Below are 24,838 nucleotides of genomic sequence, written 5' to 3' on the forward strand. Positions count from 1 at the left end.
TAAAACATAAGTACAGGTCAAAGCACATTAAAGCCAAATAATACACAGATTAAAAAACCACACATGACATGTTCAACTGAACAAACATTCAAACTGGGTCTGACCTAATCTTAGGCAGTATCTGTTTTTTCATACCTTTCTGATAGTTTACTGGGGTATAACACAAACAACGTAAAAGCTGAGCAGCTGGTGATAGAAGTCATTGTAGTGTGTTTGACATTGTCTACCCTACCATGCAGGGTCTGATATGCAATTAGCCTACTTAGTGCTGTACCTAATGTAATTTCTTTCTCATTAGAAGCTTCTATTGCGATTTTGAAAGTCATAATTTATGACATCATCACCCTAAAAAAATCCTAAATTTGAATGAAGTGATTCTTTGGATTAAATGAGTTAGTCTTTTTCAACTTTCTTTAATGAATATTAGGGCTGATTCAGAATAGTTGATGATTCGATACTACGGACGGAGCCTGATTCGACTGTCAATCTCACAGTCGAAGCTTTGCAGTGAAAGGATGATCATGCCATTTTGGCAAAATAGGGGTGTTCAACGTCTGATATTACATAGAACTACCAGTTCTCCCAATAAGTTAATATAAAGCCTATTACAATATACATTTCAACAGATAATGCTGTAAATAAAAATGTGAAAAGAAAGAAGCTTTTAATAAATCTTTTTGTGTGTGTGGCAGACAAGGAAGAGATACAACCAACTGTGCCTGTGTTGTGCCCGTGTTGGGCCACGTTGGGCCGTGTTGTGTGCACCTCGCGGGACTTACAACATTGAACAATGATCAACATTGATGGAGCACACAAAGAATATTATATTGTTTTTAAATAATGGACTACTTGAAATAGACCCACAAGGAACCGCGACGTCCATGCAATTGTCGGCCACTTGGCGTGCACGCAAAACTCTGCACAAGACAGGTGAATGGAAGGTTATGCTACCGATACGTGCATGAAGTACAAATAGCAGTGTCCCTACTGCCTCAGCATCCTTTTTCCTTCAGCAAACGGTGAACTGCTCACTGAATTCACCACCTCCACGGATGGAGTTGCCACTTCTACAAAATTATCTTTGCACCCATGTGAGGTGACCCATGTCCTGCACGGACAAGTCCAGGCCCCCCCGCCAGCCGACCTGCGGCTGGGAAAGGGAGCGACTGGCCAAGTGACCGTTATGGAGGGAAAGGCCTGCTGATGCTGCCACAATCCCCCGTCTGGTGTTCAAGACACCATTGTTTTACATGTGCTGCTTGTGTAAAACTATGGTAAGGCCTTTGAGAATGTGGAAACCGTTTTTGAGTAAAACATGTTAATTACATTCCTCAAAGAGCTAAGTTAACTTCTCTCATCAAAGAGCTAACATTAACTCCTGGGGTGAGGCTAAGGGTTAGCCCTGCAGCCTTGTGTTCACGAAGCCACTGTTCTAACTTGTGCTGCTTGTGTGTACACTGTGGTGATGCCTGTGAATGTTAAACTGTTTATTGGAAACACATTACATTCCAAACAAGTGCCAATTCCCCACCACCAACCCCAGCCCATTGAGCTAGGCATGTTGAACGTGCCGCTGCACCCATCGACGCTAAGCTAATGGTTCACCCTGCGGCCCAGGCCACTCTCCCAATCAGAACCGAGTGAGAGGCTGGGTGAGGCCCGGGCGTCCACTTTGCTAGCCTGACCACGAGTCCTCACGGCCATAATGGTCCACAACGTGACAGCCAATAAATTAGCTGTTCTTACCGTGGAAACTGGGCAATGCAGCAGTGTACTGTAACTCTGCATTCCCAGTGTGCCCATGAGGACTCGCACAGACACGTGACAGCCTGTTACATAAACAGACACTCTGCCCTGCCGACATCTCTTTCGCCAAGAGGTCACAGCGCAGCTAGGCTAGTCCGCTATAGCCAGAGAGAGACAGCCAAAGTCAGGTCTCTCTCGGTATAGCGGGACGAAAGAGATTGCTCGCTGCTTCGGTTGGTTTTGTTTCCTCCACGAGCGGCTCGTAGCGCCTGTTGCAGCAGGCGAGGCTGTCTACCCTGCCGCTGCTTCACAGGGAAGCTGTGAGCTTGAGGCTGACGTCAACACCGGGTGACGTGTCAACCACAGTCACACCGGCCGTGGTGCGTTCAAGGCCCAGTCGGCCTTTTCTAACTCCTTTCAACCTTTCGAAAACGGCCCATGGTTCATTTGATTGCAGCCCTTGGAAAAAGCCTTATTTATTAAAAAAAAAAAAAAAAAAAAAATAGAAGGGTGACAGAGGAACAGAGGCTGATGCACACCACCAGACCTCCTCCCTCCATTATGTGTCCAGGATGCATTTATTTGTGTTTCATGTGCTGCTGTGTACACGCTGAAAATGCTGTGAATGTTCAACTGATTAAATACAGTACATTCCTAAAGAGCATTCTCCTCCCCACCGAACCCCCTCCATCTTCGGCTCGGTGCGTAACGCGCTTCGATCTCCACAAAACTGCACGTTTTAATGATCCGACCTACGGCCCACACTCCTTGCTAAGCTTGAGAGAGACAGTGGGAGGGCCTGGGTCTTTGCTGCGCTAATCAAACCACTGGGACAGAAGCCCATGTCCCACATCGCTCTCCTGGTGGCATCCGAGCGAGAAGGTAGTAGGATCTGGACTTCCTCCTTGCTAGCCGGCTGTCCGGCCCGCGCAACGGGTCGCCTACATTGCCTGGCAGCCAAATGAAGGGCTGCTGCCATGATGGTGACACAATGCAGCAATGCGAGCTAACTCTGCGTTTCCCGTGCACTCATGACAGTGTCCACGGGAACACTGCTAGCTCACTGACAGTGTGTGTGTTCCTAAAACACACAACCACATTGTCAACATATGCTCAACCGAACCAGCGCAGCGTTCAGCTGACTAGCTGCAACGGCATGATTCGATGGCTAACGCCAATCTAGGTCAGATATAGCCGGAGACCGCAACCTGACAACACGTCTCTTCCAGCGGTGCGGCCCGTGGCACTTTATCGCAGTGAACAGCGGCTCATTCTCCCAGGAGCAGCTCACTGCAGTGGAGTGGAGGATGGCCTGACGACGCGCTCATGGTGACACTGTTGCACGTTGAGCCGTCATTGGAGCAGCGAGTTTTGGTGCGTTAAAAGACACCAGAGAGCAACTGGCCCTGGTGCATTCAGGGACACTATAGCCCATTCGACGTCGCCCGGACGAAGCCTTGAGTGATCTCCACACAGCCCAGTTGATTTTGAACCTCGACAACCTGGGGTTGCGATCAATTGGGAAGAGAGCTTCCCCCAGCTGCAGCAGCGAGCGGAGTATCTGGGGATTGTGCTCAACTACAACACTCCAAGAGCGTATCTGTGCGCGTCGCTGGGTGGTCCACAGGCTGCAGCAGGGGACAGCTGCGGCAGCGCTGTCAGTGGTGCTGCTGTTGGGCCTTAGGGCAGTAGTCCATCAGGTGGTCCCTCTGGGCTTGCTGCACATGCAACAGCTACAATGTTGGTTTGCATCTGGACCTCAAGAGGCAAAGGTGATGCATGGTGACCCCCCCTCTTTCAACTCTAGTGCAGGAGGACCAGGGGGTCTCTCACTGTTTGGCAGCGTGGGTGCTGCTCGGCAGAGTGTCTTCATCCGTGTCAGTCTTCATAGACGAGTCTCTTACTGGATGGGGAGGGACCTGCCAGGGGAGTGCAGTGAGTGCAGTGAGTGTTGCGGCTCCCCGAGGAGCCACCACAATCCACTCCTCCAGCGCGTACACCAACAGACAGGGCAAAGTCCAATCCACGGCTCTGTTGGTGCTGGCAGGGAACCTATAGACGTGGGCATCAGAACACCTGCTGTCTCTGAAAGCCCTTCACGTCCCAGGCTTGAAGAACGGCGGTGGCTGACCTTATGTTGAGGGCTGGCCCCCAGCCGAGCGGGTGGAGATTGCACAACAATGTGGTTCAGCAGATCTGAGCTCACTTCGGGAGAGCGGAGGTGTATCTGTTTGTCAACACCCACTTCCCGCTGTGGTTCTCAATTCAGCCACAGGACAGCCCACCCTTGGGGATGGACGCGTCACACACGCGCCATTGCCAGAAGGGCTGCTGTTTGCGTTCCCCCCCACCCCATCTCATCCCTCCAGTTAGGTGAGGTGGGACCGGTCGTTTGTCATTCAGGTAGAAGTGACGCAGCCTACAGTGACACAGCCCTGGCCTATACCTATGGTCTGTGGGGCTCTGTCACAAGGGTGAGGCTTCATATGCACAATGCTGGTGTTGGACCAGCCTCTCCAGGTTTTTCTCCTAAAATTGTGGAGAGGCAGACTCAGGATGGTCTAGCCGCTGAGGTCGCACAGACCATCCAAGTGGGCGGGCAGTGTCCACCACGTCTTGCTGTAAAGCTAAGTGGTTGGGTTTGGGTTTTCAGCGTTGATGCATTGAGAGGGAGACGGATCTGCCTACCTGTTCGGTGGGATCCATTTTCTCCTTCCTGCAAGGTCTGATGGAGAAGGGGCTGTCGCGCTGCAGCTATCTCTCCTGTCACAGGGGGTTTGGTGACAGAACAGTCTTCACCCACTCCCTCGTGATACGCTTTCTGCAGGGTGTGAGAAGACAGCGACCGGTGTCGTGTCTCTCGGCGCCTCAGTAGGACTTGCTGCTTGTGTTGGTGGCTCTGATATCTGCACCTTATGAGTCCTCCTTCAAAATGCTATTTCTTGAACAGCCGTGTGCCTTGCTCTCACCTCTGCTAAGAAGGTGAGTGAGTTGTGTGCCTGTCGGTTCACCCCAGTTGCATGCTGGTTCTTGGTGTCCACAGTGCAGCCAGATTGAGACAACACACCTCCTTTGTTCTTAAGAACATAAGCAGCATGTTCAGGTCCAGGACAATAAATCTGGATGCTTTCTACCCCCTACCCCACTTAGGGTGCAGGGAGGTGAGAGTGCATCTGTTGTGTCCATGTGTGCTAGGCTAACGTCCTTTGTAGAGCACACAGCCCCCATTCCATACACTGGTCAGCTGTTTGTCTATTTCAGTGATAGTGCAGTCAGTAGAACCCTGTCCAAGAAGAGCTTGGCCAGCTGGCTTTGTGAGTGAATCTCCCAAGACTGTACACTTGCGGGAACAGACCCACCCTTAGCGGTGCGCGCACATTCCACTTGGAAGTGCTGAAGTGTCTATGACCCTTTTTCAGCAGGGTGTGTGTTGAAGAGATCTGCACAATGGCATCTTGGCCCTTACCGTGCCCGTGCGTTTCTGTGCGTTTCTATCTCTTGGATATGTCGGGCTCTTTCTCGGGATCCAGCTCGCAAGTGCGACCTAGGATCTGAAAAGTGAGGATCTGGTGACTACTGGGTGTAGAGGGGGAACATACACTGGTAGTGCCTGACGTTCCAGTGAGAGGTCAGCCCCTACTGTTCCAGCGACCTTCTCAGGGGTGTCCCACCATTCTGTCACTAGGTGGTGTGGTGGACTTTGGCTTGTCGCGGCTAGGGCGGACAGTCATCGGGCTCCACCCACTGTACCCAGAGAGTCCAGTAGAGGGTGGAGCCTGTGTGAGATAGATTGAAGGTTACGATATGGTAACCCTAGTTCTATAAGCACAGACGGAGCCCTCTACCGATGAGCCCTGCCGCTCTGACGCCGTCTGCTGAAGAGGCGGTCAGATGCTGAGGCAGTAGGGACACTTTATCGGTATCGGTAGCGACGTCCTATTGGTCGGCTATGTGCACGATAAAATTTCAGTGGGCAAGTGTGTGCGTGTGATTGGAGGAGGTAGTACCCATAGAGTCCAGTAGAGGGCTCCTGTGCTTATAGAACTAGGGTTACCATATCGTAACCTTCGTTTTCTTCATAAAGCTGATTTCTTAATTGGGGTAAGGGATTAGAGAAATCTAATTTTCACAGCTAGATTCTCCTAGAGATAGTCGATTTCTTGGCCACATATAAGGGTAACCAGGTTTCTGATAACATTTTTACAGATACTCATTTACATTACAAAAGACTGCAGACAGATGCTGTCTGCAGTCTTTGGTATGTAATATGCTCAATCAGAATTAGTTGGTACAATTTGTTGCTTGACCAATTCAGAAATCAAAAGGTTTATAGGTGTTCTGAAAGGGCTCTGATAGTGTTGCACTCGGTTGTTCACATGAAAAACAGCACTTTTGTCAATAAAACAACAAAACAAAACAAACTTTCATACAGCCGGCCAATCAAGGGGTGAAATGGGTCTGAAAGTCCTACTAAGTTGGTTTCTACCGGTGAAAATCAAACTGTTCAGACACATTTGCATTGTGACAAAAAGTTGTGATCTATGTCTTTCTGCCCTCTCACTGCGACGTCAGTCCGCTCAATAAAGACAGAGAGTCAAACCAAAAAAACGCAAAAACAAAAAAAAAGAATACGTAGATTAGGATTAACAAAATTTAAACAGCACATGTAAGAGCAATCTCAGATTACTTGTGACACAGCTAAATTAAGCGCACGCAGCGCAGTGATTGGGCACAGCTTCATGAATAGTTGTCGGCATAGTGAGGTAGCCAGGCTTGGTAACATCTTGCCTGTACAGAGGCCACTTAAAAAAAAAGACACTGCACAGAAGTACTGGGTGGACACTTAAATGAATTAACAAATTAGCTAGTCATCCACAGTAATTCCCTTTAAAAACTTAAAATTTAACAAAATCCTCATCAAAGCCGAGCATCGGCCGACTTGCATTGAACCCCAGTCAGGAGGAAGGTTGGCATGTTGACGCATTCAATTCAACTTTTCAACTAATTCAAAAATGTGGATTTAACCCACATCGATGTGCTCTGAAAGGATGATGAATGACACATACCTTGTCATGTGATGCAAAGCAAAGCACTGCACCAAGCAATTAGTATCTTGAGCACATAGATTTGTCAGCTCCGAGAACTCCAAGAAACCATCCTGTGACAACATTAATTTACCTGCAGAGCCATTCATATTCTGTGACATTTCACAAGTGATCGCTTCTCTCCACAGTGTATCCATCACTGTTTTACTCCAGCGATTTAGGAACACTCTCCACTTTATTATGAAAGGGTTTAAACAGCACACAGGTGATGCCGTTTTCCCACAACTGTATCAATAGCAGGTTTTAAACACAGTTCTCACCTTACACCACAAGCAGGGCAGTGACCTCTGTGAGTTGTGAAGATACCCTGACAAATATATAACTCTTTGCCTCATTGATTGCTAACAAAGACTCTTCTTTCTGTCAATCTGTCATGTGATCCTCAGCAGCAGGAGGAGAGAGTCACTCTTCACCTTTCCTCTCTCATTTGCCTAAATAAAAGCTGCCTCCTCTGTCTCTACTGGGAGAACACCTATCTCTTATGCCTCCATCCTCCTTTTTCTAAATTGAACAATCTTAATACACAGCGACAACAATGTTCTCTATACTTACATTACTGAACTTTCAGTAGATGTCATTATTCTTTAATTTCACTTGCAATGGAATACACATCATTCCATGAATGGAATATTCAATATGAGGTAACTTTATCTTAGACATCAGTACCTCTAGTGTAGAATATTTTAGTATTCCCCACTGCAAGTGCTTGAATGGTTACATCCTTATTGATTTCCTTGGAAATAGTGAGGAGGTTATATCACAAAGATGAATAGCATGGGGAGGTCAGATAATCAGGTCAGCACTGTAATGTTGTATTCTCTTTCCCTCAGTACATAGGAGATTCTGAAACAACCCATAAAGTTTCAATTACAGTGCATAGGAGAAATACTAAGACGAATGGATGGTTTCGATTTTTACACCATAAACACCAGACATACGCATACTCAATGGAATGGTAAATATTACCTACCACAAACAATAGTGTTAGAATAGTGGGATAGTTCAGTTTATGAGGATTTCACTATCCTGACTCTGGTAAACACAAGGAGGATGATTTTTATGCCTACATGTAGTTTGAATGTGTCTTGAACGTCTCCTTCTTTAATTTCTCCTGTCTAGGCTGGCATAAAGAAAACTACATGTTATCATTTATATGGTTATAAATTGTCAGTTTAACTAACAAAGACCTCTTGTAACTTCTTCTTGACATGTGCAGAGCTACATGGCACATCCTGAAGGACGTTTGTAGCCTAGTGTTGGGCCTATCATCATGTTGTGAATAAATTCACTCAATCACACCTTGAACCTCAACTATCTATAACCTAACTAAATACATTTGATTGGTGGAGCATGATGGCGGTAATACACTGCTTTGAATGGAAGAGCTGCCTGAGAGGTACAGCTCAGGGCAATAAAGTCACAAAAATTCCTGTTTTGTTAGATTTTTACTGATTTACACACAATAATATAAGTGATTTGGTTTGGTATAGCCACAGGGGGACAAGCCTTTGGTTTAAATTGATTTTCACATGGATTTATTGTCCCTTAACATCTAAAAGTTATGTTTCCTGTGGCATACAGAGACTATTTTCTGCAGTTTACACTAAATGGTCATCCTTAGAAATGCTCTTATAATAGAAAATGAAAACAAAACTGGGAGAAAACATAGCTTAGAAGCTGATTATACATCAAGCCATTACTATTTTCCTTGTTTTGATAAAACGTTTTGTTTTAAAAGGTATTTGTGGTCTGTGTAGTTTTCAATGATCCATTTTTCACCAAGCTTTTTTGAGCACTCATTCACATTTTTTAAATATTTAAAATAATACAGATAAATTCCTTGAAATAACAAGCCTTTTGAAAACACAGGTGTTAAAAGATTAAGATCAAACTAAAGGGTACAAAATACTAACCCTCAGTGTAGGAGAAGGTGTATTAATCTTTTAGCAGGTCTGCATATTGAAATCTGAGTTAGGCTAGGCTAAATTCACTGCTCAAAACTGCATTTATTATACATCCTCATGATTGGATGATCCTCATAATTTTTGTGACTCTGAGCTAGCAGTGGTATTTATATTATCACATACGGATCCTGTTTCCTCTCCTGTATTTATGGTCATACATGTAAATTCATATTGTTCCAGGCAGCTTTTTTTCCTGATATTTTTAAAAATCAATACAGCTGATCACTTATATGTATCACAATATAACAATGCTGTGTTAATCAGATCCTTTGATTGGCGGAATGGAAGTACTGAAGAAGAAAAGGCGCAAGCTAACCTCTGTGAATTTGTCAGCCAGGGTCCTTGGTTATTGTCTTAGCAAGGCACTGTGAAACACCTTGGCCAGGCCTTTCTTTTTCTCTCTCTCACTTTGCTGCACATACAGCGTTATAACACACTCCCACATTCACACTGTAAAATTGTCACTTGCATATGGATGATGCTACAGACTCAGGGACCATCATTAAAGCTCCATGTAAACCCTTAATGATGCAGCAGAGAAAAACATCCATTACACTGAGGACTTTCCACCATAAGCACCCTGGACAAGACTTACCAGGAAAATGCCACAGAGCAAATGTGCGTCCAGCTCAAATTCAAGTTCAGGTTTACAAACACAAAAATAGACAGGCCTCCCAAGAAGAATGACAGCATCAGTCTTTTCAGAAATTGCCAAAGCTCCCGCAATCTTTACAAAGTAGTCATTTTAATCACATCCATGATTTGAGAACCACCCATCCCCAAGTTGTTTTTGTGCCTACATCTAACCGAACCCTAATCATTGCGTTGTCACATCATAAAACATATTTATTTTTCAACAGTGATTTGTAACGGTTTTGGATGGTACAGACAAATGATGTCGTCCTGCCAATAGTGGTGTCAGATCAGGAAACACTTCTATGTGTTGTTCTAGAGGGAATGAACAAACTAAATATTTTGTAGTTAAATTTGGAAGACTTGTTGGCACAAAATCACAACACCCTGTCTTGTTTGTTTGCTGTTAAAGACTGCTTTTCTTACTAATAATAATTTTTTGCTATTTGTACCATATTATTTTTACTATTTATTTTTAGTTTCACAACTAGTACAGAGCAACTCTCTAGAATTTTTTGTAGTGCAAAAATGTCATTCCTATTTTTGTCTGCTGTCATTGAGGTTCCTGTAATATTAAGGAAAGTTCACGTTTCATTTCCCCACCACTACCTCTATTTTTACACCTGAAAGGTGGGGATATTTCCATGTCAAATTGACCACCACAAATTGCATGCCCTTAGTGAATCCAGTTGAATACAAAACCTCAATTAACATATCTCTACCTATTATTTGCATAATTCTCTTTTAAATGCATATGAAATAAGGAGAGGATGCCCCGTGTAAACACTAGCACAAATGACTCACAAACAGGGCTAACCTAACCTAACCTAGCCAACCTACGGGTGCTAAGCCATCTTGTCTATATAACCTACTTTCCCCTATTTCCTTACTTTTTTTAATTCTCCTTACTTCTACCTGCATGGCTGCAAGACAGAAGTATGATTAGAGTAAAGAGTACTCAGCATAAATATGTTAGTTTTGAACAAAGCAAGTGTTCAGAAGAAGTGTTTCAATGCTGCTATATATAATGATGGAAAAATGTTGGCCAGTTTTGGTGACAAACCTCCCACTTGGCATTAATCTGTCTTCACATCATCTGGTGATTATCTGTCATATAATGCTTCAACTGTAAGCATAAAGAGAAGTCTGAGAAAAGATGTTCTACTGAGAGCATCACAAAAGGCAGCCGTGATGTTTGGCCTTGGAACCCGTGGATCGTGACTGTGTTGCTATAAAAGCAGGTCTGTCAGAGTGACTACTTTCTTAGCCATTATCAAAGAGCAATTTTTATATCTCAATTTGTCTAAAGTGTTGAGGCCTGACTGCAGACAAACTCAATATCATCTGTGTAGGTCTGTCAGGTTTTCAAAGCTCTGGGTGTCCCTCATGTGCACGTTGTTATGTCAGTCTGTGTATAAACAGGTGAGGACAACGCTGACAGACCACAGATCATCAGGCATTACTTCACAGGTATCTTATTCCATTTTCGGAAAAGATGAGAATAGTTTGGTGTCACTGTAGATCCACAGTTGTGCATCAATCTACTTGGCTTCCTTACTTGGCCTCGAAAAAGGTTTATGCTTTATGCAGGACAAATAATACGAAATAAAGTCCAGAAGCACTGCATACATAATGAAATTACCTCATCCTCGTTGGCATGCTACTGCATAAAATGTTATTGGGTGAACCACATACACACACGCAAACATACTCTCTCTCACACAAGCACACGCACACATCCACACCCACAACAAAGTGTGACCTACAGGTTCGATCATCTGCAATGCAGTGATTACTTTTATTGGTGTGGAAGCAGAGTGGATTAATAAGATTTCTCCCCTGCAGATATGGAGATCCCATCACCTGTGCTTATTTGATATGTGGCAGACTATTCAAGTCAATCACACTCACACACTGAATCAATGGAGTGATCTGATAAACAAAAAAAATGCTCTATGTCCCGTGTTTAACTAGTCTACTCTCATGACATCTAAACAGTGGGACTGTTTCAAAGAAGGGCAACAGTTGTGCAATTATGTCAAGCTCGCCAAGCTCTCTGCTCCAACTCACCATGCTCTTCTTCAGCATTTAGTGCCTTGCGTACATGCCGCTCCACAATCTTAGCAAAAGACGTTGCCTCCATATCTGGCTGCAAAAGCCTATCATCCAACTGGATTTCTCTCTATTAACTTTGATGATGAATTTAATATGATTTAGAAGCATATCCTTTGCACTGCTGCCCACAGAGCTTAACACAATCTTTTAACCCAGTCACACAAGCAGGGCCACCTTCTCACACACATACCACTCCTGCTACCCACTTGTGAAGACCGCTACACCTTCTCCCATCCAGAACCTTCCAACATGCAGATAACCCTATCCCACAGATAGCATTGACACTTACTCAGCTGGCTGGAGGTAACCTACCAGAAATGTCAAGTGCTGTCATGTCATGGCTAAATGGTGTTCATGAAATGGCAGCTTACACACTACATGTATGGCATGCAATAGTAAGTGAATTGTGTGGCTGGTTGTTTAACATGTTTGGACAGAAGTTTTTCAACTTCCACTCCATCCCATGGTGCTGCATCTTCCTGTTTTCTGACACACTGTACCTGAATGCTTCACCATCTCTAGCCTAGTGTGTATAACTGAAGACAAATGGCCTTTCTGGGCAGAGAGTTGAGCCCTCACCACCACAAACAGGTTACTAAGTCGTTGCCCACCCTATCATGTCCTTCTCTCTCTCATATTAAAATGTTTACAAAGCTATGTAAGTGTCCAGAAAAGAAAAGGGAAGCAACAAAGTGCTGGGCTTGCTAGGTGTGATGAATGAGACGGAAGCTCTAGGGCTAATGCCAGTTTTATTTATTTATTTTTTAACAGCAAAATTGTTTGGAAGTGTTCCACCACTCCCAAACAATGTACACAAAAATGAATTCATACAGAGAGAGAGAGAGTGAGAAAGAGACAAAAAGAGAGAGCAGGGGAAAGACAGAGGCACCAGCAGCACAATACTGCCTGCTGCACTGCAGCAAAAATCTACACAGCATACTGTAGCCACCACACAACCTCCAGCACTGCACAGAACAGATTGCTGTATGGAAGGAGAGGAGTGATAGAGACAAGAGTGAGGTAGACATTGTGCGTGCGTTTGCCAGTGAAAGTGGGGGAAAAAAGAATGACAAAAAAGAAAGAAAAAATTAATATTTGTTAGTATGTGCCAAGATATTTAACAAATAACATCAATCAAAACAGTCCAAAACCAAGAGGATTTTGTAGGGTTATACGTGGAAATACTGTAAGCATGAAACACTGTGAAACACTGCACAGTGAAATGTGTTAGAATGAAGAAACACAACAAACAATAGATGATACACTGAATTAGGCACTGTATCCACTTTTACTCAGGATTCAAACAAAACAGAAATAAAATTCTAGCAAAGCCAGTGAAACACAACTGCTACAAAGCCCTGTTTTGACAAGATGTTGAGAAGTCCCCTCAACTGGCTCCCCTAAGCGGGCAGTCAGACTGAAAACAGACCAGCATTAAAAGAAAGCAAAGAGCTGCGAGGTTTATAATAGGAAGGATTTTACTGCTCTCACAAGTTTTCACGGTGGCAATCTTTTTTTTTTTTCATTACAACGATCGCAGGCTAAAAATGTAACATTTATTTGGCCAACACAGCAACTTGCCGAATGATGTCCCATTTCAGTCCAGCAAAGGATGAGCCAGGTTTGACATTTTTGCAGGGTCCCCCCCTGTGTTTTTTGCCAGACAACCCCCTCTTCACCCCTGCTGCGCTGACAAACTGGCCTCATTCAAATTTCACAGCTTCAGCAGCAGTTTCTGAAATCTGGACCAACCACAAGTGGCTCAAAACAGAGATACTGAAAGACTGAGTGACCATAAGTTGGCCACTAGGAAACACCAGGCAACCCAGAGAAAAAAGTCAATTCTGCCAACAACACAAGGTAGAGACAGAGCAACGCGGTTACACTGCAGCTTGTAAAAATAAATAAGAACCAAGTCCTCTACCAAAAAAAAACAACTTACAAGAACTCAACAACACACAACAAAATTCAATATTTACTTGGGGGGGAAACACTGACATTACCATGGAAGCAGCAAAACATAGTATGTCAGAGCAGGTCACAGCCTGAGGGAAAACTAGCAGAACAACACATGAAACTATAGTAAGCTCCTTCAAAATCTGACTCCTCTTTTTATTTCTAACTATCACTCTTTTCATGTATAGCTCTCACCTTTTTTCATGACTATCCTTTATACCTTGTACACATGCTTTGGGAACCCTGTAGCTTATTATGGTCAGAGAGCGAGGGAGAGAGCATTCTGCTCCGCTTATCCCATCACTAGGGAGCGCAGTCAGATGATAGACAACAGTAATAAATGTGCTACAGGACAACAGTGAGTCATGAAATCATATTAGCAATCAATCATAATCAAATCATTAAAATGTACTTCCAGCACAGGAAAGGAGCAGAACAAGCTGACCTCTCTCTCTCTGCTTCCCTCCACTCGTCCTCACTGCTCTAAAACAGTACAGCAACAAGACATCACTTTAGCAGTGTGCCTCTGGTGTAGGATTTGTAGTAACACATATTGTGGCTTAATAACACAAACACACACACTTGCACGGCAGTATGTTTGGTCTGGTGTGTGTTGATAAAGGTTAGAGTCGCTACATTCCTGTCATCAGAGCCACAGGGAACATGACCCAACCTTCGCGTCGTGCAGTACAGCAACATGGTAATGTGACTGCATCATATTCTGCTCCTAGATGACGGCCTGGAAACAATTTTACTGATAACACAGGGACACTCTGCCGGCCCTTATGCCATTAAATTGCTGGGTTTTTATCTACTTTAAAATCAGGTCAAATATTAACAGGCTACATGCAGCTAAATCATTTTGTCTGTATCAAAATGAGATGTGAATGTTGATTTCTTGTAATACCATTGTCCTGTTGTATTTCTGTCATTATTTGGTTTCTATAATCCACTTCTGTGTTTTGTCAGATTAATTTTCAAAAGTACTCTGATTTCTATTAGATTTTTTTTTTTCATCTCGTCTGCATTTTTTTCCACTACTTTTACTTTTTATTTCTATTAAGCCTATCAAGCATGAAGTTGGCCGACTGTCCTCATCCTGTGTTCCTGCTGTGCATCGTGTTCTCAGAAGTATAAATCTTCTGATTTAAGCAGTTCTAAGAGATCACTTGCGTGCACTGACCTCACATACACATAAAAAGTTTCTTATCAACTTTTAATCATTTTACAATTTTGTAACAATACTACTTTTATTTTGAGAACTGCTTTAAGGGGAAGTCAGAGGGTCTGATAAACACTGTGATGCATTTATGTCTTTGCCTTTCTCTGCATTCAGCCTGAAGATACTGAATGTTCTTAGTAAAATACTAAACCTTTAAACTATAGTAAAGAGCTTACCATAAATGCTGAAATTTATATAGGCCTATTCATAAAGGGTCGGAGAGACAGCAGCGACAGAGTCCAAGCTTTTTACAAGCTGAAATAAGTGTAGACTGCCAGAAAATACTCAAACATGTACATATGACTCGAAGCAAACTATTCTATTATGACTTTATTCTTGAAATATTACAACTTTTCCTCTCATATTATTTCTTGAAATCTCAGATTACTTTACATTTTTTCTTAACAGTGGCCTTAATACACTGTTGTAGTTGACAGACTACGACTGTTAACGGTTTATATATTTCCGATTAGATTAGATGTCATTTAGGATGGGAGAAACGTGTTAACATTTAGAAAAGATGAGGGTGACTGAGGAAATTTAGGGCTTGAAACTAACTTTTTCACCACCTTCCCAAAACTCACAAGAGGGAGCGCTAACATCGTTCCACAGCAACCACACTGACAAGGCTGCCTGCAAACATGACTGTAGCGTGAGCATTAGAATAGAAGCAAAGACAAATGTATGAGATAATGTATAGGAAGATTGAGAGGTGGAGGCGTGAGGGACAGAGAGCAGGACAGTGGATGCTAATAGATGAAAGACTATGCAGCTATCAGATGCTAGTCTACAGGAGGAGTTTAAACCATAAAACATCTCAAAACATTTACTAGTGTGACAATCATAGGTTTCACTGGAGGCATTTTGAAGCCTATTCTGTCAGTTTTTGGGAGCTTGTGTGGATTCTGACATCTGCATCACTGATGAGGAACCATGCAGGCAATGATTGCGGCAAGCATGGCAAATAGATTATGATTAAATGCAGTGAAAGCCGTCTTCTTGCATCAGAAAACAAATGGTGAATGGACAAGAAATCAGGTTGAAAAAGTCTTTATACGGACCTGCTATCTTTATCTAAAATCGGGGTATTTTTCATCAAAGAGCCTTGTCAATTCCGAGTGTTGGCTTTGATGACCACTGTATAGAGCTCTCGTATAGACAATCATAGCTTTACAGCTTGTGTTATGTTGATTTGTATTGGCTGAAATAATATCTCTGCAGAGTGTATTTCAGCAGGAGATGAATACTCCCTTTAAAAACATCTCCACATCAGCTTTCAATCTGAAGAGGAAATTTAGCAGTTGTTACCACATGGTGAAAGGTGTTGCCACTAAATGAAGGGGAAGGGCTACAGTGAGAATACCAATACAAATTCTACATTTAGTAGATAGTACAAAACAATTGTTACAGTTTCACTACAAATAAGGTATGCCTTATAAATAAACATGACTATAGCACTACTACAGCACATAAGATCTCAGGAACTAAAATAAATATGTATGACATTCAAATACTAATAGCAGCAATGACTGCGTGGGATTCAGGGACTGGTACCAAAATAAGACATGTTCTCGCTAAATTTCCCAAGGACCACCTGCTGTGTTAAGTTTCTGAGGTTTGGCTTTTATAACAAATACATAAACTTCCACAAATAATGGGAAACGAGATAATATATTTTATTTCTTTGTTTTTGTTACCAGAAAACAAAAACAATTTACAATTACTATACAACACTACTATTAAAAAAATACATTTTTAGCTAACTTTTTCTAATGGACACAAAGCCACAACTATTTCCTCTTGAATACTGCACCAATGCTTATTAATTGTTAATCTTTCATTACTTTTGATGATGCGCTGTTAGCTATAATGACTTGACCAGGAAAGCCTACAGAGAGCCAAAGTCATGACAACACGTCGGGGCTAGCCTCTGTTCCACTAGCTTCTGGAACTCAATGCAATCTCTCATTCTGCATTTCTTTAATCAGTCTTTCTGAAAAGTGTGTTACTTTCCATATTCCATGACAAATGACAAATCGTTATGAAATACAGCACTGACTATTGGAGGATGAAACCTTGATTTTGTGCTTCCCTGTGATTCTAACTACGTTAAAAATGATCCATCTATAAAATTCACCAAATGTCAACATGTCTTTGTCATTTGATGAAAAGAAACTAATATATAACAGTTCTTCCAAATTATACAAGGCGAATGTCCGTGATTTGCCCATAGTTACTGGTATTGTGAGTTCTTTTCAAAACACTATTTCTGTCCATACAACTACATTCCAAATAACATAAAGCTTCCAAAACATTGAAATATTGATAAAAACAGTGAATATTGATCAACATTCCTATGACCAAAAGCACTCCCATGCTTTACAGGCCCACAACTTGAGCACAGAACATCCTACTGGGCTGTGGGCTCTTTCTTTGTTATATTGAATGTCTGTGTAACTACAGCGAGTAGGCCAGCAGACGACAATAAAGACCATCTTTTCCAAAGCAACACTTTTCCTATCCTGCAGTTTTAGGCGAACCAAAACTCAGAGAGAGCTTCGAGGAATTGCGCAAAATCCATTTTGGATTTTGCGCAATGGCCGGAATTATTTTTGTCAACAACTGAGCTATAAGTCAGCGGTTGTAACTGTATATGTATATTGGTGCGTTTGTTGTTATTATTATCCAGCTAATAACTCTGTTAGTTTTGTGATTTGAGTGCTATGTTACAGTACTATGTTGTGATATAAGCTCATTTAGATGCTTTGTGTTTGAAGTGTGTTTGGTACGGATAAAAATGGTTGGTTTGAGATTCTAGATGAGCCTCCTAGCTTCACTGAAGTGTGTGGCATGGATAGGGTGACAAAATATCATCAAACATTGATTTCTCATTTGCATTTTATGCAAAAATCAATCTACGTCCACTGTACAGGGTAAGTCAGGCCTTGGAGTTGACAATGTTGACTACATTACACTAGACTGTCACAGCAATCGTTTCATTCACTGAACTCTGAGACAAAAGCTCTCTATGGAGACAAAAGCCCTTCACACACCTATTAAAATGGTCTTATCTGCTTTCACAGTGTTAATTTTGTACAGAGGCATCTCTGACACCATGCATTTTTCAAGATGATTAACTTAAAAAAGGTGCATGCATCTGTGTCCACTCTGCTGTGTACAACTGTTCAAACTCTACTGGTCCCGTAAATCAATAATCTCATAGTCTAACTGCATTATTCTCTCTTGCTCTTCATCTCCCTTTCTCATCACTTTGTCAGTTTATTATGAATCAGAGTCCAGTGCATCAGCCCTTCACAAGAGCTCAAGCAGCTCTAAGAAAATCACATAGGATCCATGCATCCAATGCTCTGGGGTGCTGAAAGTAGTGAGCATAAAGATGTGTCATGTTTTAGAGACACCCTGCTTAGAGTTGTGTTACACCCCTGCTCCAAACAAAACGCCACACATTCACTCACAGAAGTAGGGTATATGTCACACTTCTACTACTAAGGGAAGGAGATGAGCCAAATTGCAAGATGATTTATGAAGCCTCCATGAGACACAGGGCAGAAAACCAAATGGGGAAAAGCAGGCTAAAATATCCTGCTGCAATGACTATTTTGAGATGTACCTCAATCTCCTAGTGTTCCTGGAAAAGAATAGACCTTTCAAAATTGTCCTCAGTAAAGCCTGTTATGTTCTACTAAGGTCAATGAATGTTAAACTTTTTTTTTTTTAAATTAACATGCAGCTCTGTGTTCAATTTTAAAGTTCAGTACAGTTACAAGAAGGACAAGAAGTGCCAGAAGACCGTCTCTGTGTCTTGTGTTTAATGATGGGCTGTTTTTTTAGCCTCGAACATAGTACTCATAGTACTGACCTAAAAAAAAAAATTTAAAAATCTTTTTACTGTTTCTAGTAATTAGAGATTAAAAATTGATATCAGTGAAACATTTAAGGACTACAGTCAACATATCACTCATGACCTAACTAGAAATTTCACTGACCTTATATGCCTCAAAATGATTAAGTACAAGAGGGTTCATAAAACTGACAATTGAGAAACAATTTATTACACTCTCTGAAGTTGTTCCTTCAAATCTGACAAGACCATGCCAGTACCTATCCACCAATGGCCAATTTCATCCCTCTGTGTCAAACATAAATCAAAACAGCCCCAACCACAGACACAGAAATTCCGTTAGAAAGTGTGGAAAGAAAACTGTGTTAAATGCTTTTGTTACCAGAGGGTTTTCAGTATGACTGATTGATTATGCTTTGTATATGGCATGTAGACAGCCTAATAAAAATCTACATAAAATTCTTCCTCACAAAACTGTCTAATTTTGCAAAATAGGCATCATTTACTGTAATCATATTGTAATTCTCATTTAGCCACATGACATTCCTCACAGCAACCTCTCACACCACAGGTAGCAAACTGTAGCCTACAAGCACAAAGCAATCGGTCCACACTCACATTCTACTTACTGTTACATTCTACGTACTGTTTTATTATTATTATTATTATTATTATTATTATTATTATTATTATTATTATTATATCAAATCGAGGGAGCAAATCTGGTCATTTTAGCTTGAGATGCTTTTAGATTTTGGGGGGGGAAAGGAAAGGTGCATCATATTGTCTACCAAATAAAGATATAGCTGTTTAGAAGAGTTACCAGGGATACGTTTATCTCTAATGTCTTCAATCTACTAAGTGCAGGTTACAGTAAAGGCAGCCTCCTTACACCATTAGCTAGAAACACAAATCCATCCCCTGTGCTTCACATCCATTTGAAAAGACTGCTAATTTAACTATGTTATTATCTAATATGCAAGCCAATATTGGCCCCATAAGCTGAAAGAAAGTCAAGTTGGCTTTGAAGACCAGACAGATCAGGTGAAAAAATACCTTAATATCTTCACTTTACTAATACAGACTCCTGTCCTTTAGTTTGCATGTTATTTGTGTTTAAACCTGCATTGTTTGTGACACTTGAAGTAGTAGAAACCATCTGTAACCACAACACTGACATATTACCAACTTTTAAGTTGATATGGCAAACAGTTGATCATTTATACATCCAGCTAATACAGAGCTACATTAGCATTCATTTGGAGTTGTGTTTATGGCAACTTGACAAATGTAGGTTTCACTCTCCTTTTAGTGCTGGTTTTGTACTCCTGAGGGGTATGTATGCTAAGGTAGCATACAGTTGGTTTTTATTACTTTTGCTGAAAGTTGCCTGCTGCAACTGGAAATTATGTTACCGGGAGCGGTGAGAATAAACCAAAACAGTAAAGGTGTGGGCCATAAAAACCTAAACACTGAGACACAATATGCAGAAACTCTTCGTAGAGCTATAAATCTATAGATTATCAAACAAAAGATGTTGTCCTTCCCAGAACCTATGAGAGAACTGATCAATTTCATGGTGTCTCCCCTTCAAATGAATCCTCATCAGGCCTAACCTTGAGAGAAGAGAGAGCAGCTCTGTGCACGGCCCGTGATGAAACCATCCACCTGCAGATTGGTGGCTGGAGCATCCAGCCAGCACCGCATGTCCCATCATTCATCTAACATCTGCAAAAAGGGGCATCTGGGAAGTCTATGCTTCATGTGGAGATGCTTCATGTAAATTCAGATGTATTTTCTACACACATTAATCTTACACTCCTACAGCCTAGTATTTACATCTGCCTGGATCCCTCCCACTCTGGACACAAACTGTTTCAGACACTCCCCTCTGGGAAGAGGCTGCAGTCCATCAGGACCACAAGAAGTTTCTTTTCATCTGCAGCTAGTCTGGGACCGACACTGACACAGACTCTCATTTCCCCTAACAGTACGGTATACTCATACTGTAAACTTTTGTACATTCCTATGTAAACATTTGAAACTGTCATTTCAATAACAGTCAAATTGTACATATTCTTTATTATTTTTTATGATCTCTTTTCATATCTTGTCAATTTTAGATTTTGTATTTATAATTCTTGGCCTGCTGTAGTTGCTTTATCCTTCTTTATATTATCTGCTGACTATGTTTATATTCATAAGAATATTCCTTGTATGTGTACACTTACTTGGCAAAAAAACTGATTCTGATTTGTCTGAGTTGACTTAAAGATTATTGTCTCTCAGAGTGAAGTAGAATGGCAGCCAGGAACTTCAATTGCATCACCCCTGCACATCATATTTCTCAAGAGCAGAGCAGAGACAGCACAAATTAATTTACAAGTGTAACTGATGATGCTGCTGCCCAAAACGATGAGAGTGAAGCAATGTTTCTTGTTGACCTGTGACATAATGCAGCTTCACACACTCTCTCTTTTCAAATGATCACAAAAGCATAACGTGCATTCACTGCCATGAGAAGAACAGTTCTTGCCAACCTCAAGGTTTGAAATAAGTTTTCCTAGATAATAATATTTTTCAGTATTTAATTGCATCGTGAGAATGTGTGCAAATTTCTCTATTTTTAGAAACAAGGTCCATCTATGTGAATAAGTATAGTTTCTAGAATGGCCTTTTAAAATGTGTGAGCAGTTGCTAAACTTGTTAACTTTAAAGCTTTTTTAAAATCTTATCTTATCATAGTGACATGCCAGGTCCTGCAAAACCCATTTACAAACTTACTGTAATGTTTTTGTATGAAACCTAGCAACATGCCACAGGGGTTGGAAGGAGATTTTTTTTTGCCAACCCTGCTGTTATTCTAATTGTAGGAGTTCTTGTTTAACTCTTACCCATGCTCTTTAATTACACTGTCGCTTCTTTGTAACCACAAATTAAACTAGTGTGGCTATGTGGCTACAAATGAATCAAGCATCTTTTAAATGTATAAAAATCCCAGCCCCTTTTACGTTCTCAAACAAGAATGATTTTGGCAAAATTACATATATTGCTCTTGCTCTGGGGTGAGAATTAGATGGAGAAAATAAACCAGCAGTATAATCTGAGTTATTAAATGCATATGTAAATCCAGATTTCACTATGGAAGTACCTCTATGGAAGCCTAAAGGGGACTATATTAAAATGATTATGTAAACTTATGTAAAATTAAAACGTAATTCCACAATAGCATTATATTTTTCCACATATGTATGCGTTATTTTAGTAAAAACGTAAGTGCAATAATTCAATTCATATTTATAATAGACATATCTTTATTTTCACATACTCAACAACCTTTCACTCCTCCAGTGACTAAGATGAAACGTCGACGTCTCTAAACACTAACTTCAACTACATCAAAATTTAATATTGTTGACGAAAAAAGACAATTTTTAAAAAAATTTTACCAAAATAAACTTTTACCAAAATACAAATTTTTTTGTTGACACAAAAGAGGAGAGAACAAAAATATGTGAAAGCATACCAACATATGGCCGGCCTCAAGAAAAGTTAACAGCCTTCTCACTAATGGTTGAAACTATAAAGCCAGCACAAATATGCCTGTACCAACATAAGCCACCATGAGACAAATTACAAATGCTAACAAAAAGTAAGACCTGAAGTGTAAATAAACAAGACGGAGTTTCAGTTGTGTTATGGATCATTCAACCTGTGTTTTTAGTCTAATAATGATAAGATAATGTTAAATAAGTTTGACTAAAATGACAAATTTTTGGTTTTGGCTAGACTAGATTGACTAAAAAATCCAATACAATCTGATGACTAAAAACAATAAAATGTCAGTTTTCACTGATTAAAACCATGGAAAAATAGTTTTTTCTGTGATAAGACTAAACTGCTCAGACTTTTAATCAGCTTGAGGAGGTTGATTGACTAAATATAAAAACTAAAAGCTGTTTAACATTTAACATTCCCACTGTACAGTGGACAATATTTATATGTCAATTAAAATTTAAAATTTACAATGCAATAGAAATACTGTAAGTCCTCTTATCAAGGAGTCACTTCCTCATTCACTCTATTGGTTCATTGACAAGCTTACCTTCAGGACTTTCTGCCAGAAGGCATTTAGAAAGTCAGCTGACGTAATATAAAGTGTGACAAAGTCCACTGGATTATAGCATTTTCATTAAAAATTTTAGTCAAATAACACATACATATGTGTAAAATTATAATGCTATTGTGGAACTACATTTTCAAACTTACATTATCATTTTAATGTAGTCCCCTATCAGCTTCCATACTCACTGCTCAGCAAAGGACAGTGCACAGTAAGAAGAATATCTTATTTTTTAAAATACATTTACTGAAATAGTCAAAAACTTAATATGACACCAAACGGCAACATGCACCTCATTAAGGGGTCATATAATATGCTGACACAGTCATTAGCCATGTTTCCTTCAGTTTTTTTATGCGCATTGTGAAGTATCGGATTAGAAAAGGTTAGTGGAAACGGCAAAAAAAATCCTTAATTTCACAAAAAAAAGCTTTCACGCTCGCTTGAGGTGGTTTTTGCCTTTGTTGAAAAAAGTTAATCCGCTGAATGGGAGATGGAAACACTTGCTGAATAAGTTCTGACAATCAAACTAACCTTTTGTTGCCGTTTTGCCAGATATTCCCATAATGCGTCATACAGCCATATGTAACGTCAACTACTAACGTAACTACACTTGCCGTAGCCTGGTTTATTCGCTCCAAACCAGCTGATGGAAACGCACATATTAGCACATTTTTTTTTCTTTTTTGCGACATTTCAAAAGTCCGCTTAAAATTTGAATGACAATTAGATGGAAATATGGCTATTGTTCTTTAAATAGGTATTAACAGCCTAGTCATGAACCTGTCAACTGCAGTTTATAGCCATAAAAGCCTGTAGACCATTTAAACAGTCTTTAAAAAATGTGTTGCAATTGTCCAAATGAGTACCTTTTGTTTATTTGTGTCTCTACTTACTCTGTGTTTTAATGATTTTATGAGACAATATAAATTTACATCCACAGATTTATTTAAGAGGTAACCGTTTTTAACACCAGTACAAAGTTATAATCTTCCAAAAGTCTGTGTGGTTGGCCATGCCAGAGACTCAAATAAATTATCTTAGGTTCATGAGTGTCATAGCTTCATGAGAGTTTGGTCAAGCTAGAGCTTAGAGTTGAAGCTCCAGTATGCCCATGGAGCAAACAAGAGCAATAGCGTTATAGTGCTGAAGCTACTGTCCAGCTTCCTGGCTCTGTCACATATAATAGAGCTGAGTTTCACTTGATATGCTATGAACCATAGTCATGTGGATGCCTGGTGTTCTGTGACCTGTACTGTCACTCTGCTGTCAATGAGCTGCTGCTGTGCTACTCTAAGAAAGCCACCTGACTTCACACACCCTCTGGTTTTTCAGTAACATGGCTATATGTCTTCCACATGTACAGCATTTAACAAAACTACAAAGTCTAAGAATTGTCAGTGAGCACCCATCATTTGTCTGCCTTTATTACATATGGCAGTTCATTACATAACTTTTTCCTTTAACGTTTACCACCAAATGCCCTCATTGGACCCCTGTCACTCATCATAGCTGTGATCTAGTCAATGACGTTCTCAAAGTTTTAAGATGACATCTATGTGGTAATTTGCACAATCATAAATGCTACACTGACTTCAGGCAGAAACGTACTATATTTCCATCCCTTCCACTCAGCTACTTCATTACTTAATTGACTTAATGAAGTATGTTCACTCAGAGACATGTACCCATGCTGGGACAAGAGAGTGAACTTTAAGGGTTGGCCAGCTATGCCATTTGTACCAGACCAACAACCCTAAGGACAATCTATCACAAGCTTGCTTTGCTGGAAAACAGTGACAAGGCTGAAAGAATATCATCTGACCAGTGACTAAAAAGACATAGTGAGACTAAAAGGCTAAGTGTGTAGTCTTTATATGAAGGCAAATTCAAATTGCCATATGTACACTAAGGAAGGGAGTAGTTATGTTGTGTGCTACAACTTTGACCCTGCTTAGTCATTTACATAAAAACGCAACATCTCTTGCTGGTTTATCTTATACAGTATGAAAAAGTGAATGCTTCTGGACTCGGGATGACTCCAAGGGAGGAGATACTTTAAACCATATAATGTCAATGACATTGATTACACGTTAACCCACACATAAACAC

At 40.9% G+C, this 24,838-nt stretch overlaps 1 protein-coding gene across 2 annotated transcripts in view; it reads left to right on the plus strand.

Annotated features, from left to right (window-relative positions):
• The window catches only part of cfap97d2 (CFAP97 domain containing 2), a 66,126-nt gene that overhangs the window by 20,753 nt on the left and 20,535 nt on the right, over positions 1 to 24,838 (plus strand). Inside the window, exons 1-2 of one of the 2 annotated variants that reach the window (XM_046055055.1) lie at positions 20,322 to 20,382; positions 20,485 to 20,593. The exons of the other annotated variant lie outside the window; for it this stretch is intronic. The gene's annotated coding sequence lies outside the window, so the exon portion shown is untranslated. Of the gene's footprint in view, positions 1 to 20,321; positions 20,383 to 20,484; positions 20,594 to 24,838 lie in introns of those variants that run through there. 2 annotated transcript variants of the gene reach the window in all.

The sequence above is a fragment of the Micropterus dolomieu genome, linkage group LG07 (genome assembly GCF_021292245.1).
Source record: "Micropterus dolomieu isolate WLL.071019.BEF.003 ecotype Adirondacks linkage group LG07, ASM2129224v1, whole genome shotgun sequence".
Lineage (NCBI taxonomy): Eukaryota > Metazoa > Chordata > Actinopteri > Centrarchiformes > Centrarchidae > Micropterus > Micropterus dolomieu.